The sequence below is a fragment of the Choloepus didactylus genome, chromosome 3 (genome assembly GCF_015220235.1).
Source record: "Choloepus didactylus isolate mChoDid1 chromosome 3, mChoDid1.pri, whole genome shotgun sequence".
Lineage (NCBI taxonomy): Eukaryota > Metazoa > Chordata > Mammalia > Pilosa > Megalonychidae > Choloepus > Choloepus didactylus.
In genome coordinates, this window is record NC_051309.1 from 196,072,740 (window position 1) to 196,092,359 (window position 19,620).

Consider the following 19,620-nt stretch of genomic DNA (forward strand, 5'->3'; position numbering starts at 1 on the left):
ACTGCAAGGGAACCATCTTCAAAGTAGTTCCTTTCTCATCAGTATCACTGACTAAATGTTAGAAACCAATGGCCAACTAGACTTACTCTGTTCTTAGCTGGACAGATTCTAGAACTGTCCTTCCACCTCATCCTCCCAAGACAACCTCCACTCTCTTCTGAGTACATCTAAGGTACGTTCTTGAAATAAAATAGAGAGGGGAAGAAAGTCAGCTTTTCCCCTCCCATTTCGGACCAGAGGTCTGAAATAGTGTGTTATAAAATTCTCATGCTCTGCAACAGCCAGTCACAACTGGAACATGGCTATTTTTGCCATAAACTAGATTTGAAAAAGTCTGATAACTTTTTCCAAAGTGAATTTTCACACATCCATTCACTGACACACAAGCAGAGAGTCCACATTGGAGAGCAAGTCTCATTGACAGAGTGTTTCCTTCAGCACAATTACAAGGGTAAATAATTAGAGGGAGGGGGGATGGAATGATAAATCCCTACTGAGAATTAAATCACTGCAGAGTATGGGTCCACTTATGATAGCATATAATCCTGTCACAGCAGAATCAACACAACCCCGGAGTCACATAGTGTTCAGTAATTTTGGATGTGGAATTTAAAATGTATACATTTATTTTTCACATATATATTTTATTTTAAAAATCAGTAACAACACATGTTGCTGAAGTTTCAACATTCCAGGTGAATTTTGAAGATTGATTCTCATCTTCAATTCACCTGGAAAGCATCTGGCACTTGATGGCCAGTTGTGGCAGTGATAAAAGCAACTAGAAGCTGGTTTAAGTAAAAGTGCTCAAAGGGTAGATGAGAAAACAGGGGTGCAGAGATTATTAGGGAAGGGAAAGGACATTGTAAGGAGTTGAGAAATTTTTCCTTTATTCTTCTAGGCTTTTTCAGACCCAAGACAAGTTCTTGAGGATATACATCAAACACTGTAGTCCTTTCTTATCTATGGTCAAAACAAAACAAGTGATAAAAATTTCCTCTTCCTTTCTGTACTCTCAATAAAATGCATAGTACAACCAGAAGGTATGATGCCATCTGGGGAGAAATTAAAATTGGGACATGAAGTGAGGCCATTTACTCTCAAGTTGCCAGGTTAGGATTTCACAGCCAGTGGCCATGACCAGCAGAGTGTGCTCGAACTGAGCAGACCGCTTCCCATCTCTTGTCACTGTGGTCCAGCCAGCCGGCCAGGTTTCATCCTGCCATCTGCCTTCACAAATCATTGGCTCAGTTGTAAATACATGACCCTGCCTTCATCACTCCAACAGCTTCATTTTTGGCATAGTGGGGTACATTAGGGGCTGTATGAAAAAGTTTGTGGAGTCCATGCCCACAGTTACTTCGAACAACTGAAAACCCATTTGCTTGGGCATGCTTCTGAATAATGTTTCCCAATTCTCTGTATCAAACACCAGGTTTCACTCTATATACATAAAATTATTATATTCTTTCATTTTTCATTCCTCCAGCTTTATTAAATTAGTAAAAATGTCACCTCCCATTCATGTTAAACAATGAACTGCATCAGTGGCTTGCATCAGGCACTCATACGTGATCTGGACTAGTTTCCCTGCTCCCTCATCCACTTCTCCAACAAAAGAAGTCTCATTCAGGTCCCCATGATAACCACTGCAATAGAGAGTGATGTCCATATTAACAATACCACCTTCTTGCAAAGGCCGTTTGTCTGGAATTCCATGACAAATTACTTCATTCACTGAGGTACAACAAGACTTTGGGAAATTATAATAATTCAGTGGAGAAGGATAGCAATTTCTTGCAATGCATGCCAAGTGTGCAGCATGATCTATTTCTTCAGTAGTTAAACCTGGTATAATCATTCCAGCGGCAATATCCAATACTTCTCTAACAAGCCTACATGCAGGTCGCATCCCTTCTATATCTTCAGTTGAGAATAATTTAATTTGAGAAGTACCTTTAAGAGCCTATTCAGATTCAGACATTCCTAAAGGATGATCAACATAATCTGGTCTCTGAATATAACTTGGCACTGGCCTTGTTGGCATCAGTGGATAATGTGCCCATGGGTCGGTGTTAATATTTCCTTCTACAGTCTAGGAAGACACTTATTGCTTTGCCTTTTCATCTTTTGCTTTCTTATGTAGCAACTTGTGAGTAGCCCGACTTCCTTTAAAACATTCCTGCAAACAGAAGTATGAGCCCATGATGCCCAGCTTGATGCAGGTGGGACACTGGAAAAATATGGAACACTTCATGAATTTGCGAATCTTCCTTGCACAGGGGCCATGCTAATCTTCTCTGTATCATTCCAATTTTAGTATATGTGCTGCTGAAGCAAGCACTCTGTATGTTTTTAAAATACTTTCTTTGTGGTTACCCTGGGGTTTGTATTACACAACCAAAATCTGTAACTTACTAATTTGAAAAGATACCAGCTTAGCTTCAATAGCATACATATTCTCTGCTCCCATATCCCTCTGTTTCCCTTCATCATATTGTTTTTGTCCCACATTACCTCTTTATATTTTCTGTGTTCATTATCAGGAAATATGCATTTTTATATTTCAATTGTATTCTGACTCTTACAGGAATTAAAGAGTAGAGTTTTATACTGAGGATACAGTACTATCGGGCTTTGTATGCACCCTTTTAGTTACCTTTAATGACGATCCTCATTCCTTCACACTACTACAAGCCACTCTGTCCTGTCTTTTCCATTCAAACTGCAGAACTCTGTTTCATAATTTTTGTAGGGCAGGTCCTTTTTTGACAGACACTCTCAGTTTCTTTTCATCTGTGAATATTTTAAACTCTCCCTCATTTTTGAAGGATGGTTTTGTAAGATAAAGAATTTGGGGCTGGCAGTTTTTCTCTTGCATTATCTTAAATATATTATACCACTGCCTTCTTGCCTCCATGGTTTCTGCTGAGAAATCAGCACTTAGTCTTATTAAGGATACCTTGCATGTGATGAATCGATTTTCTCTTGCTGCTTTCAGAATTCTCTCTTTTACTTTGGCATTTAATATTCTGATTATAAATGTCTTGGAGTAGAACTATTAGGGTTTATTCTGTTGGAGTATGTTGTGCCTCTTGGACATGTATATTTATATCTTTCATAGTAGTTGGGAAATTTTCAACTGTTATTTCCTCAAATATTTTTTTCTGCCCCTTTTCCCTTCTCTTTTCCTTCTGGGACACCTATGATGCATTTGGATGTACACTCCATGCTGTTACTCAGATCCCTGAGACACTGCTCTATTTTTTCTATTCTTTTCTCCATCTATTCTTCTGATTATAATTTTGCTTGTCCTGTCTTCTAGTTTACTTATTGTTTATTCTGCCTGTTCAAACCTGCTGTTTTATGCTGCTAGTGTATTTCTAATCTCCATTATTTTGCCCTTCATCCCCATAATTTCTTAAACTTTCAAGTTCTTGTTTATGTTTATTCATTGTCTAATCAATATCCTTTCTCTCTTTATGCATATTTTCCACCATTATCAAATCCTTGAATTGATTTTGTAGATTTGTTTGATCTTCTTTGATTAGTTTTTCTAAAGTCTGTGTCTTCTCTGAAGTTTTGGTATATTTTCTTGTTTGAACCATATCTTCTTGTTTGTTAGTATGGCTTATTTTTTGCTGATGTCTGGGTATCTGAATATCTTAACTATGAGGATCAGTTTCCCCTCTTGTCTAGAGTTTTATTGTTTGATTGGCTTTGTGTTACAGCTCTTCTTTGACACTTGGTCCAACTTATTTAACCATTCAGATTTTCTCAGTTCTTTTTCATCTGATTCTTACCCTAGATATGCAGCACAATTTTTAAGATTGCACTAATTTTGCAATTCTTTCACCTCTAGGAGAAAGCTTCCTTTCCTCTTTTTCTTCCCTGGGAATCTTGATCTGTACTGTTTGGTTTTGTGCAGAATTTTCTCTGCAGCTCATATGATTTAAGTTCTCTCCCTCACTCATTGCCCCCTTTTCCTAACACTTTTCAGTTCTGGGACCCATCCTGTCTTACAGTATCTCAGTACCTTCCACCCCCCATCATTTTTTTTTTCCTGTGAGGCTTTTCTGCCTCTGGTTTACTCCCCATTACAGTGTCATGCCCTGGGGACCCAGATGGTGTCAAGTCAGAAAGATGAGTAAATCCACTGTATTTCAGTGGGTACTGAGAATAGAGACTGGATTGAGTATGCACACCTCACGCCAAGAGTTCTGCCGCGGTCTCTCTCTAGCTCTCTCTTTGCCCCTTGGGGTCCCTTTAGTATGCAGCATTCCTCAGCAGCTAGTGTTCTGCCCTGGGCTCTCAAGGCCTAGATATGTGCCTACATACGTGTGCTTGGCTCCGTAGTCTGCATCCACAGCAGGTGGGACCCAGGACATGCTGCTTCTGTGTGACTCCCAATCTGAACAGACCATGTGAAGGTGAGGGGTACAGACTGTTGGAACTGGGATAAAAGTCTCCTACTTGATCTGGGAGATTCTTTTTCTTTTTCTTTGTTGCAGCATTTGTGGAGTCCTTCTCCAGTCTCTATCATCCTAGAGAGTTCCAAGCAAGTATGATTTTCCTTTTGTAAGTTGATTTGGAGGGGATACTTTTCCAGAGGATATCTTATGTCACCATGTTGGTGATGTCACCCTTAAAAATGTTTTTGATGAGCAGAAATTTTAATTTTGTTAAAGGAATTTATCACCTGGTTTTTCTATGTTAATGCTTGCTGTTTTCTATACAAGTAATATCTGATTATTACAAGTTTTTGAAATTTATTTTCTCCTATATTTTCTTTTATAAACTTTATAATTTTAGCCTTTACATTTACGTCTATGATCTATCTCAAACTAATTTTTGTGTGTGTTGTGAGGCAGAGGTTGATACTTAATTTTTTCACAGATGTATATATAGTTCCAGCATCACTTGATAAAACACTTTCCTTTCCCACATTGAATTTCATTGCAAACTTGGTTGGAAATAAATTGACAGTATTTGAGTACTCTTAACTTTCATTTGAGAATTTTTGTAGGTGTTCATTGTTATTATTGCTAATTTAATTCTATGTGCATAGAGAACTTCTATTTTTTGAGGATTGTTATTGGCCCACCAAATGGTCTCTATTTGTGAAGTTCTTTGTACTTGTGGAAAGAGCATATAGTTCTACAAATGACAAGTTAACTTGCTTGACAGTGTTGTTTAAACCTTCTATATCCTTACCATTTTTTGGTCTATTTATTCTATATGTAGGTGAAAGAGCAATATTAAAGTTTCCAGCTATAATCATGGATGTATTTATTTCTCTCTTTAGAACTTGCAGGTTTTGCTTCATGTATTCTGAATATCTGCCATCAGGTGCTTATATGTTCATAACCCTTGTACCATTTTTAAATGCCACATTTCCGGTAATACTTCTTGTCTTCATATCTATTTGATCTGATATTAAAATTGACACTCTAGTTTCCATATGGTTAGTGTTGCATGGTGTTTCTTTCTCATCCTTGTACTTTTAACTTATTTTTGTTTTATATTTAAGGGTATCACATAGAAAGTGTAGATGGGTCTTATATTTCTATCCAGTTTGATGTTGTCTACTTTTTACTGAAATGCTCAGTCTTTTTACATTTATATTATTATTGATATGGTTGTGTTTATATCTGCAACCCTGCTATTTGTTTTCTATTTCGCCACAATGCAGTATTTAATAAATTGACTTAAATGTGTTTTACTGAAAAAATATTACAACCATACCAACTTGTAAAATATTTTTTAATTCCCTTGAATATTCCTGAGATTATATGTTACTGTGGAAAGAACTGTCCAGGTAAATAAAGTCTGGGAAGCTCTGTCCTAGATCCTATGCTTTCAGCTAATACAGCATTCATTTGTTAACCACGTTAACCAAATCATAGTTTTAAATATTAGGAGATAAGCCTAGTTCTTAAATAGATACACTGTTCTTTTCTCTGGAAGTTATTTCAGCTCTTTGTTTGTATGTTGATATGTTAAAGTTATTTCCCAGACCATAAAGTATATGACCTTTGCATTTGTCCTTATATATTACCATCTACTAACAAGCCACCAGAGACTGGAAGTCTTTTCTTAGGAGAGGAGTGAAAAGAGAAAACACCTATTTATAAGATATGGTCATTATGGGTATAAAGCATGGTAGAATTCATGATGTTAAATTAAACAATCAACGGCAGAACAGAAATTGAAGCTACAAAATTCTGACTTTCTCATAAAAGCAACACACATAACTGAGTGACACATACATTGTATTTGTGATTCCTTGTATCAGCATCTTCTTCCTCAGATGCCTTTTTACTAAATATTTTGGGGTTTGAGTTTCATGTAATTCTTTATACTTTAAGCACAAAGCAATATCTGGAGAGCCTATAGATTAAAACTGTTGGACCTGTCTAAAAAGTATTCCTTTTTTTTCCATATACACACAGACCACATTCAAATTTGTGTAATAGCAAAGCTATGTCCTGCTGAGAGCTATCTAAAGAAACATTATCATAAAATGTCACAAAATGCATTAAGCTTTTAAGAAATATCAATCTAAACTCATCAGCTTTAGGGAAAGGTAAGGGGAGAAAAAAGAAAAGAATGAATGTGGAAGAAATGGAAACTGAATCACTCATAGAAAAGACAGTGGCCTTATCTAGATTTTTGACTCCTATTCAATTTGCTGTTGTCTAACAAAAATGTGTAGTGTAGTACTTCAAATTATTATTATGCTAGCAATACCACTCTGCTGAATATATACATTGTAGTATAAGACTATTATAGCATTTTTTGTGGATTTTTAGACTTCACCCTCATATATAATAGATTTATTGATTAAACTTGTCAGAATTGTGAATTTTAATGTTCATTTAAAAGCAAATTTGATCTTCAGAAGGGAGGGAAAGAATGAACCTTTTGCTTATTTTATATTTATTTTTTAAAATAAATATGCAGAAATGGCTATTACTCTATTTCCATGCTTGGAAATAATAGCAAGTTACTCATTCCAGATACCCACATCATAAGGAAATTCTTTAACGAATAGAATCAGTGAGCTTCATATTGTAAAGCAGTATGTTGCTAAAAACCCTCAAACATCTGGTCTTGAATTTTGCCATTAGGAGTTCTCTGTTTCACTATATATCTGAAGGTATAAAATATATATACACAATGCTGCAGGGTTTTCACTCTTGATTTCACATGTCTGACATTGAAATATAGCTTTCATTTTTGAGCCCATGTGATTTTCTTTAACTTGAGGAAAGATGAAGAAATCAAGTCCTAATTCAGACCTTAGATTACTAGATTTAACTTCAGCAATTGCTTTAAGTTTGTGAATCTTATGTAACGTTTCTAACACATTAATTCTCTCATAGAGAAAACTCTCATCTTTTAGTCTGTCTCCAGCATTTGTCCCCCTGAATACCCATTTGATACTTCTTTGGAGCATATGAAAGGAAATCCCCAGCAGTTATGTCTGCTTGGGTTGAGGCAGCAGCATGGTTTTACTATAATAACACATCTCAGAATTCTACAGGCTTTCACATAATGGCTGAAGCGAACACAGATCGCATGATCGTGTGTCCAGTCATAAATAACAAACATATTTCTGTCCTTGATAGCTATACTATGTTGATAAGAATCAGAGAAACCATCAGTGGCAAAGCATTTTCTTCTTTGAAAGATCCTCTAACACCAGATTCTAATTTATTTCTGCTTGATTTTGAGCATTCTGTAATGAATGCTGTTTGTATCCTCCCAAGAACAAAGCATAGAAAGAAGTATGTTATCTCAGAGTTTTCACCAGTGCTTGAAAAAGGCAAAGGCTCAGAAAAAGTTTGAAAAGAAAACACAAGATGATGTGCAGGCACACTGCAACTTTAGTTTGAACATCATTGTAATGTATACAAATCTGAAGGATTTTTTTAACTGACATTTATACTTAGTCATATTTATTTTTAAATACCATCTGGATGGATAATAAGCTGTCTCTAATAAGACTGCTCCTTCCAGAAAGAGAATGACGCAGACACATTGCTCAAAGTTCCTCTGCTTTCAGCACTGTCATTCAGAGGTGCCAACTTACCACTTTTTTGTCTTCAATGGAGGCAAAGCGCTCATGAAGTACAATCATTCTTGACAGAGGGTCTTTTTTCTGTGACTCCTTTAATTCCTAGTGAGATATTTTACTTTCACACCTACTATATCTGTGATATTTAATGCAGGAATCAGATCACTTCTTATGTGGATATTTATGCTTGGTTTTCTAGTCAAGAAGTGCACACATGCACTCAAACAGACACACAGAAAAAGCAGCATGTGGCTCTCATTTTTGGGTAGTATTATTTTAATGTTAAACTGAATAGTTAGTATTGTTTCATCCACACTGTAACATTTCCAGCAAATACATTTTCTGACTAGTTACTGAGTTACTTTTTTAAAAAGTGATAAAAATGATTTTAAAAAATGACAAGTCTAGCATTGCCTCATACATGAAAGAAAACCAAACTTCAGATAATGGCCTAAGATTGAACTAACACACACACAAAAATAGTTCCAATTGATAATCACTGTTTTTTTAAAAACCAAGGCAATTTTAGATACATAATTGAATTTGTTTCACAAACCCGAAACTACTCTCCTCATGAAAATGGGCACCCTACAGACCCATTTAAGGCACTGAATATGTTAGATTGCACTTAATGCTATTTATAAGAAAACAAAACTATGCCTGACTTTATTTTTCCAACCATCTAGTGGTAGAAAGAAGTAATTATTACCATTTTAAAAGTAAGGAAACCAAACTCAGCTTGAGGTTAAGAGTCGCCCCAGCCCAGACATTGCAAAGACATCACAGAAAACAGATCCTGTGCCTTTCAGTTCAGTATCCTTTTCTTCACTCTTGGTGCATAGCCTCACATTTCTGATGCTGTCTCGAACAGTTCAGACACACTGCAGCAAAATTCTCAAAGACTACGTATTTCATAAATACCTTCTAATAAGTTGCTTAGGGACTGAAAGTAGACATTAGATGAAGAACTGGGGATATAATTTATTTTTCATTTATTTATACTTTGCTTTTATTTCCCTGTAACAAACTATCTTAAGATAGCATCTGGGAATATTGAGCCAGGTTTGGAGGACAATTAAAGTATGACCTTTGAGTAAATGATGTACTGTTGCACTAGCTTTTCTCCCTGTTCGCTGAGTAAATATTTGCAGATAAAGATAAATGTGGAGTTAAAAAAATAGGTAATTTTTATTCCTATGAATCAATGTAGCACCTAGTATGTGCTGGGCACTGTATTGATTATAATTGCTATCTATTTAATTAATTCCTCTTGACCTTAAGATCTTCTTCTCTGGAGGTTCTAAAAAGAAAAAAAGATCAGAACTCAGATCTCTTCTCTTTCTGACACTACTAACAATAAAGGTCTTAATAGTTTAAAAAGTTTCATGATTGCCCTTTCAGAAAGTTTAAAAAGCCTAGGCCCCTTACATGAATAAACTCAAGTAATTTAGTGATTCTCAAAGTGTGGTCCCTGAACCAGCAGGGTCAGCAACACCTAGGGACTTATTAGATACGCAAATTCTTGGCCTCACATCAGATTGTCTGAATCAGAAACTCTGGGTGAGGGACCCAGCAATCTGTGTTTTAGCATGCCCTCCATTGATTTTTGCTGAAGTCTGAGAAGCACTCCAGTAAAGCAGGCATTACATGGACAGGGGTGTACCTTAATCTTTCTGAGAAGGGATTGAGAGGTAAGTGTATTTCTCTTTGCTATTGAATACTGCACATCACTAGAGATCAGGAAAATAGAATTGGGTTTTTCACTGCCTCCATTTTTATAACTACACAACAGCCAGTTAATAGAACAGATACGTTTGTGCTTCTGCCAATACTGTCTACTTAGCCCAGAAAAGTCCATTCTAAAAGAGAAGAGTCAGCCATATGGTGCATGGATAAAGATACAAGCTCTCTGTCATTTTTCTGCCATAGTCTATATGGAGACCTAAATGTATTTGCCAAAAAGCCATTTTTCTTGAATTTAACAAATAAAGATTATTAGTAATGAATGAGTTCCCAGGAAAACTTAATTTGGGGTTTTGTTATATAAAGTTACAGCTTTTCAAAAAAGTAATCATCAGAAGAGTTTGCTTCCTACATTTGCATGTAAACATTTTTATTTGAAATGCAGATTTTAAAGAAGATATTTTTAAAGGCTTTGGGAATAATACATTTAATATGTTTAAACTTGATCATTTGTGACATACGGTAGCATATATGTACTTACATGGATAATATGTGAGTAATAAGGTATTGAGTCAAGTTTTGTTATCAGCTACAGATTTTAAGCATATAAGTTAGGAATTGTAACTTTAAAGATGTGTACCTGAACACAAGATTGTAATTCAGTGAATAATATTCTTCAACTCAGTGTTCAAAATATATATGTATATATGTATATGTACATATGTATATATATAGAGAGAGAACTTAGAGTATTTTAAAGTGATAAATAGTAACTTTTTTGTTGTTGTTGTTCATTTCAAAAACATTTAAATGATAGAGAAAACCCATGGATGTCTATAAGCCTACCTACTAGACATTTTATCTGTAAAGATGAAAATGTTAAGTGCACTTAAAAGTTACCTTTTGTAGTTTCAAAGACTGCAGAGGACTTTACTTTGCATATAGCATATCTTTGTTTCTCATATCCTTCAAAGGATTACACACCAAAGTCTTGCATTAAAGGCAGCTATTTTCTATGATTTTGATATTGGTACAGATATTTTTGATAGATATTTTGGTCAGGGTGGCATCGGGAGCCACAGATGTATGGGCTTTCTGCTATTCTCCCACATATTTTTAAAAGGGACACATATACAGTTGTTTATCTCATATTATAGAAAATGCAAGTTTAGAAGATGCGTCTTAAGGAATATTATTCTCTATGTCTCTACTCTATTTCCCTGATTCTGCCACTTTTTATGAACAAAAGATCATAATGACTAAGTCTAAAAATGATTCATTCCTCTGCAAAATGAAAAGTTGAAACCTAACTGAGCCTTCTGATTAAAGGTGAATAAATAGGACTGGAAATATGTTTTCTGTTACCAGTTTTTTCTTTTTTTAGTTCTGAGTGGTGAGAATTTCTGCTCTATAACATTCTAACCAAAGGTGAAAAGACTGTTATAGCTGATTGTGAGCCCTGCTTAATATCTCTATAAACTAAGGGCAAATCACAGGGAAATAACTGGATTCAGGAAAACAATCAAAATATACCCTTCACTTAGGTTTCTTTTCAAATATGTTAAAAAGTTCCCCAGCCTGTGCTAACAAATTAAGACATTGCCCTTAAATCAAAAGATTCTCAATGTACCAGGTTATCTAATTGTGCTAAATATGAGGGGCCAGTCTCAGAATTTTATGGTCATCAAATTTCAAACATTTGCTCTCCAGCTTAATATGTCCTATAATTTCCTTTCAGAATTTCATTGAACAGGTTGATTCTTAATTTTGATTTAATTAAGTTTTTTCCATATGAGAACCATAAATCTGAACTGAATTGCACAGTGTGAATGTGAAAAGAAATAAAAGATACTGTCCTTTATTTAATAGCTCCCCTTTCACCAGAGGGGCATTATTATTAAGTTGAGAATGGAAACACGAAGTTAATGAATATTGAGTAAATGTAATAACTGATTAACCCCTTTCCCATTCCAAACACATAACAAATTATAAACACACATCTACACAAATATAGATGTACTCAAAAGGAATAAAAGTCATTATAAGGGTGCTAGAAAAAGAAGTAGAAACTCAACTGAATGGGAGTTAGATACTAAACCCCAGTGATTTGGAAAGTTTAACTCCATGGATATAAAAAGCCTCAGTGGTTAGGATGCTTTTTCTATATGCATGAAGGAAGTGAAGTCAAGCTCTCAGAACTGCTGGAGAGCAACTTTCAAAGAGTCAAGAGCCTCAAAGTTCTGACTCATACGTAAGAGAGGGATAAGAAAAGTTCTGTTCAGCCTGGGGAAACAGCATGCAAGTTTAAAATCTGATGAGTACATGCATGGGTGTGGTCTGAGTTTACAAGTTCCCCTTGTTTCAGGATCTCAAGCCAACATTATATGAAAAAATTTGTATGAAAACAATAAAACTGAGAGACCCAGCAGAAGCAAAAGTCAAATAGTTCTGCCCAAATAAATGTACTACAGGAAAATTCATTGATCACAATAAACAGGAAAATTAACACTAGAAGAACTTCAGATAATGGGATAATAATCTAAAAGAGATTATAATACGTATCTTTAAAATGTTTAAAGATATAAAACAAATGACAACCAAAAACCAGTAAAAATTAATGTCAGAAAAAAAGATCAGTTAAATTTTAAAATGGAGTAAAAATAAGTTCTAGAAATAAAAATATAGGTATTGAAATTAAAAAATCATTTGGTGAATTGATCAGTAAACTAGACATAGTGGAAGACAGAATCAGTGCATTAAAAGATAGGTCTGTGGAAATCAACTAGAAAAAGAAATACAGAAGTCAGTAGATGGGGATATAAACAGGGGACATAGTTGTAATAAAAATTAGAATAAGATTCAGCGTACATTTCAGAGATATTCTGAAGAATAAAAGTCAGAGCATGAGGGAGTATTTCTGATACATAATGCCAAATTATTTCTAGAATTAAATATATATGACATTTCAGATTAAAATAGCTCAGTGACTCCTAGACAAAGTAAAAGAAAAGTAATCTATACCTTGTCACATCATAGTGAAATTGAAGATCCCCAAGACAAAAAGGGAAAGGCATAAATCTGTAAGAGAAAAATGAGGGACTACCTAAAAGGAATAGAAAATAATCTCACAACAGCCTTTTTATAGTCAATAACAAGATGCTAAAGGGCAAAGTAGTAATGCCTTCAAACTTCTGATGGGAAATAGCCATCAATTAAAAATTGTATACTCAGATAAGCAACTATTTCAAGAGTAAGGACAAAATTAAGTATTTTCTGACCGAGGCTAAGGGAATTTTCCAGATGTAGGGGCCGTCTCTAAATGGCCCATCATTCCTTTATCTTCTGTGCACATGAGACATTCTCCTCTCTGGAAGGGGAGTGTGTTCCACCACCCCTTGGTTGCCAGCTTCCATCTTGGTTTGTCAAGGCCCTGAATCACTATGTAAGAAGTCCTGCCACCAAGCTGGTGAGAGCCTGTGGACAGACCTTGAGGCCACAAGGCAAGAGAAGGGCCTGGCTGAGCTCAGCCTTCTAGCTGTCCCTAACAAAGTGCCAGTCTTGTGAGTAAAGCTGTCTTGGAACCTCCAAGTAAGCTCAACTGCAGGCTGAGTAGTACCAAGTGATCCAGTCAGCACCACATGGAACAGAAGAACCAGCTCACCAAGTCCTGCCACAATTTCTTACCCACAAAACCAAGAGATACAACAAAATGGTTGTGGTATTCAGCAACTTAGTTTAAGGACAGTTTGTCAGAGTAGTAGATAACCAAATGCTAGCCCTTATTGATATAGGCTGAATTATTTATAAAGGGTATACTTCAATAAGAAGAAAATTGAAGCCAAGATCCAGGACAGGATTGAAGAGGGAATAACATGTAAAGTTGTTAAACCTAAATGAGCATTGACTGTAAAAAAGAGCAAAGAAAAAAACTAATCTTGGGAAGTTTAAAAAAGATGGAAGTAAAAAAACAGCAATATAAAGGAAATTCAGAAGTTAAAATATGAGACAAATGTTCCAAAGTTTTTTTTTTTTTCTATTTTCTTTAATAGTGGCGGTAATAGAAACATTGATTAAATTTAGATATTAAACCAATAATTATATGGAAAACCACATAAACAAAAGAAGTATTTTCTATAAATTTGAAATAGAGGATGTTCTGGTTTGCTAGAGCTGCCAGAATGCAAAATACCAGAAATGAATTGGCTTTTATAAAGAGGGTTTATTTGGTTACAAACCTACAGTCCTAAGGCCACACAAAAGTCTCCAAACTAAGGCATCAAGAAGAGGATACCTTCACTGAAGAAAGGCTGAAGGCATCCAGAACACCTCTGTCTGCTGGGTAGCCACATGGCTGGTGTCTGCTGGTCTGGGTTGTGTTTCAGCTCCTCTCTCAGCTCGTGTGTCCTTAGCTTAGCATCTCCAAATGTCCTTTTGTCCACAATTCCAGGCATCTCTGAGCACCTCTGTCAGCTCCCAAGCATCTCTCCAAAAGTCTCTCTCAGCTGCTCTTGGGGCGCTTTGTCCTTTCTTAGCTTCTCTGGAGCAAACTTGGGGCCAGTATCTCAAAGTGTCAGCAAACATCTGGGCCTGTGTCAGCTGTTTTTAAAGGACTCCAGTAAACTGATCAAAACCTACCCTGAATGGGTGGGGTCAAATCTCCATGGAAACATTTAATCAAGCGATCACAACCTAATCAAAAAGATTAATCAATCTGCCCCCCACAAGAATATGGCTTTTGGGACATAATATATACAAACTGGCACAGAGGAGAAGACAAAGGAATTTAAAAAAAAAAAAAAAAAAAATGAGTAATCAATACTAAACAAGAAAGAAGGAAAAGCAAGAACATTTTATGATGAGGTGAAAACATAAAATAAGATGGTAGAAAAAGTCAAAATATAGCAATGATCACAATAAATGTAAGTAGACAAAACGTTCGTTAAAAGATTCCTTTTAAAATTTAAATTCAGCTAAATGCTGTTTACAAATGTCATTGCTAAAAACTTATATGTTATTCAGAGTTTGTAAGTAGCTTTATGGTAAAAAATCCCAATGATGTACTAATATAAAAAAGCCCAGTTTAGCAATTTTAACATTAGGCAAATTATAGTTAGGGCAAAAAACACCAAGGGAAATTGGATCTTTATTTAATTTTAAAAACATTAACCAGGACAAATGACAATCATGAACACATATGTATCAAATACCATATGTGGATACACTTATTTAAAGGAAAATTGGAAAGAACTGCAATACTGACAAATTTATAATCATAGTGGGAAATCGTACCATTTTTCTTTCATAAATTGTTATATCTAAAAGAAAAAGGAAAATAGTCAAGGAAACAAAAATTTTAATCAATACAACTAGCCTATTATAATAACTATATATAATATATAGGGCCATGCATCCTACCTCCTGAAATTAGATAAACATATTCTTTAAAATCCCATATGGATTAAAAAAAAAAAACAACTGAACACATGTCACACCATAAGGAAATTGATAACATGCAGCCCATGTTCCCATACTTCAGTGGAATAGAATTAGAAATCAGTGCAAAACTATTAAAGGAAACATATATTTGGAAACCCAAAATTACACTTTTCATTTAATTCATATATTAAAGAAAAATAAATAGTGGAAACTTTGAAATATTTAAAATGAAAGATCGTTAAAATATGTTTGGAAATACATTACATGTTGCTAAAGCAGTGCCAAGCTGAGTTGATAGCTAGTGCACTGAACTCAAGAAGTTTGATATAAAATGCTGAGGCTGACTCGATAAAAGTAAAAGAAAACAATAAGATTAAAGCCAAAATTAATATGCTACTTTAAAAATCTGGTTCTTTTGAAAATAAGAGCAAGATAGAAATTCCCTAGCAAATCTTGTCAAGAGGAAAAACTAAATAAACTCAAATGAGCAATGTAAGGAAAGGATAAGAGGGAATTAATTTCAAGTCAAATGAAAGTTCTGAGAACCAATTTATGAGAAATAAATTTGATATTGAAATGGTCTGTATTTTACAAAAATTATATAAGTATAATTTATATAAAATATATAAATAAATAGAATACCTGATTAGGCCTTTAACTATTGAAGTAATTTAAAGTAATTGAATCTGTGCTGAAAATAACTATACTCATGCCACCTTCAAAAGAACACTGGTTTCAATCAGCTTTACAAGCAAGTCTAGCCTGATTCCAAGTTTTATGCAAGCTGCTTCTTAAAAAGTTAGTTCCAAGAAGAGAGAAAGAGGGTTCTGAACTGGCATAATCACTATAACATACCACTATCCTCCTCCACTCTCCTAACCATTTGGAGTAAGGAAAATTAGAGTCATCAAAGCTAGAATACAACATTGGAAATCTATTGTTGGTACAGATTTGAAGATACAGCTTCGAGTTTTTAAAATAAACCTAAGGGAGAAGGTTTTTTATACACCAGATTGGTTTTTAGTTTCAGTGTGCCCATTTTTCATGATTAATATCATTTTGAAATTGTTGGGACTCTTGGACCAGACTGTGAAAGCATTAATTGTTTTGTTTTATTATCTCCAGATGACACTGATGTAACCAGGAATGTAGCCTTAAACAAATAATATAATATAGCTTGTCAAGTAAACAGCTTTTTAAAGGGTAAACTTTGCTGAGAGAAAAATGAAAATGGGTAATCATAAATCTATTTTTTTAAAAAAAGGCTCAGTTATGCTAATGCATCACGTGAGGAAGGCTTGTGAATGAAAGGCTTGTGAATGAAAGGATTACCAGTTAACATCAGCCCATCAGAATCTGACTTTTATCATTAAGGGAAAGGGGAGGTCTTTGGGAATTTGGTGTCTTCTTACTACGAAAGTGTTACAGAAACAAAGCAATAGGTACATATTTAAAATACTAAGAAATTTTATTATTAACAGTAAATGATAGTGAGGAAAATAAAGAAGTAGATAGTAACACGAGTTAATATATTAGCATATTCATTTTCACTTAAAAATATAAAATTCATGCTGATAAGTTTTGAAAGAAAATCCAGTTTAGATCCACATGTCTTCTGCTCAGAATACACTATCATTTATCTTTACTTTAAGCACTGTGCAAAAAATATTTGTTACTTGGCAGCTTCATAGAAAGAATATTTTCAGAAATGCATGATTTTTTCCATGCAGAAAAGACTCTAATAGTTAACACATGATAGGTAACAGTTATTCTAACTGCTTAACATTTCCTAACTGTATACTACAGGAGACATGCTGTTATTTTCCCCATTTAACAGACGATACAAGCAAAAACACAAAGACTTGAAGTTAATTGCTCAAGATCACACAACTGATAAGCATGATAGTGCCCATGAGGTCAGTAAAGAGCACTGAAAAATTCATTGTGTTTATAAAGCTACACATCACTGCTGTAATGAGTAATGAGGAAAACATAGTCAAACATTCTAAGTTAAAGTTTATTTCAAGTTTTAAATGATGATGTTAAAGATAACCTTGCCTATTAACTATTCACCAGTAAATAGGACATTCAGTCTTTTAAATGGGTATGAAATACATCTGCTGGATTGGAAAAGGAAGGATGACTTCTCTTTTTCTAAGAGTATTTTAAATGACAATCTTAACTGTGAAAGCCTCAAAGCACAGCTCACATCTTATTTATCTTTTAATCCCATGTTCCTAGCATAAAGACTGGCACAAAGGTCATAACTGGTTCATTTATTCATTAATTATTCATTTATATTTATAGTACATTTATTTTCATTTTTATATTCATATATTGTATTATTCATATTTATTCATCACTTATTCATTATTCATTATAATTGGTTCATTTATACATTCATTTATACATTAAGCAAATATTTATTGAGCTCACATTTCTTAAAATTGGGGAAATAGCAGAGAACAAAACAACAAAAGTTTCTACCCTCATGGAGCTTGCATTTTAATGAGAATAGACAGGCAATACAAAATAAACAAAAATATATTCTGTCAGATACCTGCTCTGGAGAAAGTAAAGCAGGGAAAAGAAAGTAGTCAGAAAAGGCTTCTCTGACATAGTGGCATTTAAGCAGCAGCCTGAAAGAAGTGGGAGAGTAATGCAGATATTAGAAGAAGTGCATCCCAGACAGAAAGAACAAGTATGATGTCTAGATCATGTTGGAAATATTTGAAGACCTGTAGCCCTTGTGACTGGATTGTGGTAAGTGAGATCAGAGCACTAGGAAATGAGATTGGAGAGTTAGTCAAGAATCAAATCATTTGCAACCTTGTATGCTTTGATAAGTACATTGACTTTAAGTTTGAATGAAATGGGAAGTCACAAGAGAGACTGGGCCATCTGAGTTATTGTACATGACTTGAGTTTTATCGTGATCTTTCTGACTGCTGGATTGGGAATAGCCTGTAGAAGACGCCATTCCTGTAGGGGAAGCAGGGAAACAGGTTATAGTAATCCACTGGAATGAACCAAGCTAGAGGTGTTGGTAGCTTGGGTCAGGGTTGTAGTGGTGAAGGTGGTACAACATAGGGTTTAATATATCAAGTTTTGGGACATATTAGACATCTGAGGGGGTATTTGATTTGGCCATGAATTATGCTGGTCAGAAATTCAGTGCAAAGACTTTATGTGTTGAGTCAATGAATTTTTTCATAAATGCATAAACTCATTGCATAACTTTCATTTTAGCTAGCTAATTCCTTAAAGCATAGCAAATATTTTAATATCAGTTCACATACTACAGAAAAATATAGAGTTGAAAAGGACTGACTTCCAAGCAGACAAACTGAGTTTGAATTCTAGTTCTGCCACTTAATAGCTGAAGAGATGGGAAAATTTAATAATTTATCTGAACCTTTCTTCCTTATATGAAATGGCAAAATAGCACCTTCTTAACTGGATTTCTTGAGGATTAAATTAAATAGTATATTAAAAATACTCTGCATATAGTAGATACTCAAAAATATAAGATCCCTTCCAACATGCCCTATAATTAATTGCACATAGAGGCTGGATTGCATGGCATTTTTTTATTACTACTTCTAAAATAAATAAATAGAGAAATGCAATCATGACTTAAAGAAATTTGGTTATCGTAGAAGGCAAATGTGAGTTTAGGGATGTAAGATTTAGTTAATGGGCTGAAAACATATTGTAATAAAAATCTCACTCTCATACTTTTATTAGCTAAGAATGGCAAATCAAAAAACCTATGCCAATACTCTCACTCCTGATCACTATTAAGTGATCATGGCATTCTATTACATTTAGCCTGGACTTCACTTCAGAATCCTTTTTACCACACTTTTTTCTGAGTCAACTACCAACAATCAATGAGATTTGTGAGTTAAAAATCTATCTGCCAACACTACAATAGCCAATTGAGGTTATTCAACAGCACAAAGTGGAAGCAATTATTTATATTAATAATTAAAATAAAAATAAATCTTACCTTTAGGAAGTTTTCATTCAGAAAGTTGACTCCTTCAGGTGTTAAGCTCTTTTCATATAGCTGTACTTTGTCGGTACTTTGAGAGTTAATTCTTAGGATCTTGATACTGTTTCAATAGGGTATATTTTATTTGTAGCAACATTTAGAATTAATAGATTTGACTAAGTAATGCACAAATTAATACTCAGAATTCAAAACTTTATGTTTAAGAATATTTGTGCTAGAACAGAGAAGTAACATTATGAATAGTAATAAAAAGAAAAACATAATTTACTGAGTGCATACTGTGTACAATTTAATGTGTTAAACACTTTGCATATAAAATCTTAAAAATCCTTACCACTATCCTATAATTATCCATATTTTATAGTTGGGGGAATTGAAGCTTAAAGGAAGCAAAGTTCATACA

The 19,620-nt window shown here is 34.4% G+C and overlaps 1 non-coding gene and 1 pseudogene across 1 annotated transcript; both read right to left on the minus strand.

Moving 5' to 3' along the window:
- Window positions 1-1,066: 1,066 nt before the first annotated feature.
- On the minus strand, window positions 1,067-8,143 carry LOC119530606 (annotated as a pseudogene).
- LOC119530749 lies at window positions 2,238-2,344 on the minus strand. The gene has a single exon (XR_005216130.1). It is a non-coding gene; the product is annotated as a U6 spliceosomal RNA (small nuclear RNA).
- Window positions 8,144-19,620: the final 11,477 nt, after the last annotated feature.